General features: G+C 39.5%; 1 long non-coding RNA gene across 1 annotated transcript; it reads left to right on the forward strand.

Annotated features, from left to right (window-relative positions):
* The first annotated feature begins 2,920 nt into the window (after positions 1-2,920).
* Positions 2,921-4,482, forward strand: LOC307163422. Its single transcript, XR_013822073.1, has 3 exons — positions 2,921-2,983; positions 3,498-3,607; positions 4,382-4,482. It is a non-coding gene; the product is annotated as an uncharacterized lncRNA (long non-coding RNA).
* Positions 4,483-5,001: the final 519 nt, after the last annotated feature.

A 5,001-nucleotide genomic window follows, 5' to 3' on the forward strand; every position in this document is an offset into this window, starting at 1 on the left:
GGGATCAAAAGGGGCTTCTTATCTGGGGCCCATATGGGTTACAAATGGGCTAGAGGGGTACAGATGGACATGGGATCAAAAGGGGCTTCTTATCTGGGGCCCATATGGGTTACAAATGGGCTACAGGGGTACAGATGGACATGGGATCAAAAGGGGCTTCTTATCTGGGGCCCATATGGGTTACAAATGGGCTACAGGGGTACAGATGGACATGGGCTCAAAAGGGGCTTCTTATCTGGGGCCCATATGGGTTACAAATGGGCTACAGGGGTACAGAGTGGACATGGGCTCAAAATGGGCTTCTTATCTGGGGCCCATATGGGTTACAAATGGGCTACAGGGGTACAGATGGACATGGGCTCAAAAGGGGCTTCTTATCTGGGGCCCACTTGGGTCAACTAAGTAGGTCCAACATGGGCAAACCCAGATGGGCTCCCTATGTGAGACCTAGTCAGTTCACTAATGGGAAATGAGTAGGTTACATACCCAGCCAGCACATGACCGACCTTCAACGTTGAAATATGGTTGAAATAATGTCAGTTTGTTGTTGAAAAAGATTAACAAAAACCATTCTAAATCAACGTTGACATTTTTACAAGATCCCCAGCCAACACATGTGGGGCCCAAACGGGCTGCAAATGGGCTGATATCCGGGGCTCACCTGGGCTACCCAACTGGGAACCCAGCTAATTTTGGTTTTGTTGGCCACGGATTCACGCGCAAACATTTACATCACGTTTCCCAGCTCAACGTGGATTCATCCGCAGACACCAGAGGACAATCTGGACAGAGCTTGCCCCAGCTAACACACCCATGTGGGGCCCAAACGGGCTGCAAATGGGCTGATATCCGGGGCCCACATGGGCTACCCAACTGGGAACCCAGCTAATTTTGGCCGCGGTTTCCGTGGTGGCCCCACATGTGTTAGCCCAGATGGGTTGATGATGGGCTCTTGATGGGCTCCATATCGGGCCCATGTGGGTAACCTAGGTAGCACCCATTTAGGGCCTACAGGAGTCTGCCCAGATGGGTTGATGATGGGCTCTTGATGGGCTCCATATCGGGCCCATGTGGGTAACCTAGGTAGCACCCATTTAGGGCCTACAGGAATCTGCCCACATGGGTTGATGATGGGACCCATATAGGTCTTATCTAGGGCTCTTATGGGCCACAACGGGTATATATATGGGCTACCATATTTGTCTGTTTGGGTTACCTTATTTTACAGTAAACCCCTAAATACAATCATTACATGTAATCCACTAAACTATACTAAAATGTTAAAGGTATTCAATGAACAGAAACCAGTAGTTCACTTTTTAAAGTTACTTTATTAAGCAAATACAAGTATCACAAAACAAGAAAAGAAAAAAGTAAAAGATTTAAAACACTTCTAAATCAGCGTTGACATTTTTACAAGATCTGTACGTTGAAACAACATACAGCAGAAATATCTGCCTTTCAACATTATTGTGACAATTAATTAGCATTTCATAATTGTTTTGATATAACAGCTCTTCAGTATATGTTAAAATATAATTATCATTATTAACAATAATAGTTTCAAACCTTTTGCCTTATGTGATTTTGTTTGAATTTACAATTTTGTCTGCTTGCCTAACCGTTTACATTGCATTATTACATTTGTATTCATACACTGTCATGTCATTTGACTAATTAATTAAATAATAATACAGACTGCAAATAAAACTCAATACACCGCTATGTTAACTGTTATTAAACTATTGTTATTGGTTGTTTCGCCGTTTTACTTTGAGCATGATTGGTTAATCTGTCTGTCTTCCAGGAAACTGTCCAATGAGAATGTGCGCGGCTCTGCGCGGCTCAGTCACCGACCGAGATCAACGGACGTATTTTCAAATTTAAAATAGGCGCGCACTGAGCAGCAGCTGAGCTGCTGCTTGCATTGATTAGCCTACTCGGTCAGACCTGGATTATTTTATATCTGCCTGTTGAATTCTTAAATTTTGAGCGAATTTAAGTTGATATCAATGAAGAACAAAAGCTGGAATGTGAACAGAGGAAGGGTTCGTACGTGGTCTGTAAAAATACTGGCGATATCAGGTAAGAAAACATTTTTCAGTCCTTATAGCAGTCAGTTAAATTAACGTTAACGTTTATGGACATGAGAAACGTTAACAGTCATAGGCTTAATGCAACCTTATACGTTCAATAAGTTATCTCTGTGTGTGTTTTTGTACTGCTGTAGCAATATAAGAACGTATTTCAATGTAATTTAGTACCATCTGACATTGCTGTGTTTTGTTGTTGGTAACGTTGTGTGTTTAATGTCAGCTAACGTTAGTTTAAAAACGCATGAGAGGTAAAAAAGCGTTGGAATGAGTAAAGTGATAAAACAGTCATTTATTCGTTAGAAGTATGTTTACATAACCTCTTCAAACACTGATAACAGTATTGGAAATATATTTGTTTACATTTTTTTTTTTGTTTTTTGTTTTTTTGTGTGTGCTTCCCTTGCAATGATACACATTTCTGATGGGATTGCCATGCTTAAAGTTTATGTTTACATTTTTAATCATCATGTAACAACTAACAGTCTCAAAGATGACATTACTAGGGCTGGATTTATTGGATGGGATGCACGCTACAATGTTCCATTCATTCATCAACTGAAAACAGGTTGACTAATCGATTCTTGGGATTTAAGAATTGATATTGTTTCGTAAAAATGAGAATCAAATAAAATCGAGAAATCAATATTTTTTACCCAGCCCTTGACATTACTCAGTTCATGTAGTGTGAATGTTATAATGGCAAACGTTTTTTTTTTTTTTAAATTTAAGATTGTTTGAAGGAATGATATAAGAAAATACTGCTTTTTAAGGACTTTTCATTGAATAATTTCTTCTTTCCCCCTCTTCAGATTCGCCAAGGACCAGCTGATTACTGGCAATTTGGTGGAGGATTATTCTTTAGCTGCTACATTGCACTATCACTTCTGGTACAGATTCATTGGCCTTTTGTGTTATTTTTTATTTTACTTGATTTAATAAATTACTTTTAATTAGTAGCCTACAATGTATGGTTAGGATTCTGAATTAAAACAGTGTAATGTTTCTCCACAAATATTATCAGAAATATACGGAGCCCCCAGGGGTCAGGCAAATTGTTGAAACAATATAAACCTGCATTGAAAGATATAGGCCTAATTCAAAGAGCAACAGACCACAACCCTCTCAGCTCAACACCACAATTTGTTGATTTCTTCATCTGTTTTAAAGATGAAATCATGACCTTATCATTATAGTAATCGTAACTGACACATGGGAGTAATATTAATTTTTTTACAATTCCATGTTGGGGCTCTGAAGAATTGCTTGTGTGAATACATAAAATGTGTTTTAGAATGGATAGTGTTGTATACTTTGTTTTCTACCCGACTAATTGAACTGTAAAGTGAAAATCTTGTACATGACTTATTTTGTATTGAGTTTTTCTTGCTTTTATTTATACAGGATAGTACAGACAGCAGGCAAGAAGTGAAGAGGAAGTGATGGCATCAGGAGCAGCACAACCAAAAGCTTGTGACCCCATGGAAGTTGTCCGAGTGCGTGGAAGAACAAGTGTAAGTGCAGAAGCCGATCTTAGGATGTAGTGGAGGAAGTGTATATGAAGAAGATATAAAGGAGCCAACTTGTTTAGTTTTTAAAATTGAACTAAGAGCCAGTGCAAATGTTGTAAAACAGGAGAAATATGTTCTGTAACATAACATTAGAGCGAGTAGACTTTGTAAAGTTGCTACTACTTACATGTCAAGTGATAAGCAATATTTGAGTTGGATGAATGATGGGCAAATATTTGGTTTTCTAACTTGTCCTGGGAACCCTCAGTACTGCACACCCACTTCAGATCTTGCAGTTTCTATAAATGAGCTAATGTGATGAATCCGGTATATTAGATGAGGGAAACGTACAAAGTCTGCATCTGAAAACTTAGGCAGCTGACTCATTGCCTCGCTGCCCTATCAGGCAACGACTTAGCAGGCAGCGTTTACACACTAAGGTGCCTCACAAAACCGATTTAGTTTAGTTTTTATTTATTTGAGCAGTAACCATTCTGATTTCAGACAGACTTATGAGGCAGCATAACGGTTTAATGATCTTCAACACTAATTATTTTTTAGAAATTACTTCAAAGTGGTAAAAGTTGGTCAAAATGTACATTTTGTGCTTCCAATATGTGCAGTGCAGGGGGTGTTCCAGGACAGGTTTGCAAACCCCTTATCTAGATCCACTTGATGTGGGGCACCAAAAGGCTAACCTGACACATCTGATTGAACTGTGAAAAGGAATTAAAAAAGTGGCATAATGGTTGACTGATTTATTTTCTCTTTTCAAAGGGCCGTTGGGAGAGCGACAACAGAGGAGTGAGAAGCTGCACGGTTATTGTTTTGTTTGTGAAATGGTTAATTTTTCAGATATGCATATATAACGTGTGCATATATATATATATATTACTTTTTTCTTTTCTTGTTTTGTGATACTTGTACTTGCTTAATAAAGTAACTTTAAAAGTGAACTACTGGTTTCTGTTCATTGAATACCTTTAACATTTTAGTATAGTTTAGTGGATTACATGTAATGATTGTATTTAGGGGTTTACTGTAAAATAAGGTAACCCAAACAGACAAATATGGTAGCCCATATATATACCCGTTGTGGCCCATAAGAGCCCTAGATAAGACCTATCTGGGTCCCATCATCAACCCATCTGGGCAGATTCCTGTAGGCCCTAAATGGGTGCTACCTAGGTTACCCATGTGGGCCCGATATGGAGCCCATCAAGAGCCCATCATCAACCCATCTGGGCAGACTCCTGTATGCCCTAAATGGGTGCTACCTAGGTTACCCACATGGGCCCGATATGGAGCCCATCAAGAGCCCATCATCAACCCATGTGTGCAGACTCCTGTAGGCCCTAAATGGGTGCTACCTAGGTTACCCATATGGGCCAGATATG

The sequence above is a fragment of the Squalius cephalus genome (genome assembly GCF_949319135.1).
Source record: "Squalius cephalus genome assembly, chromosome: 8".
Lineage (NCBI taxonomy): Eukaryota > Metazoa > Chordata > Actinopteri > Cypriniformes > Leuciscidae > Squalius > Squalius cephalus.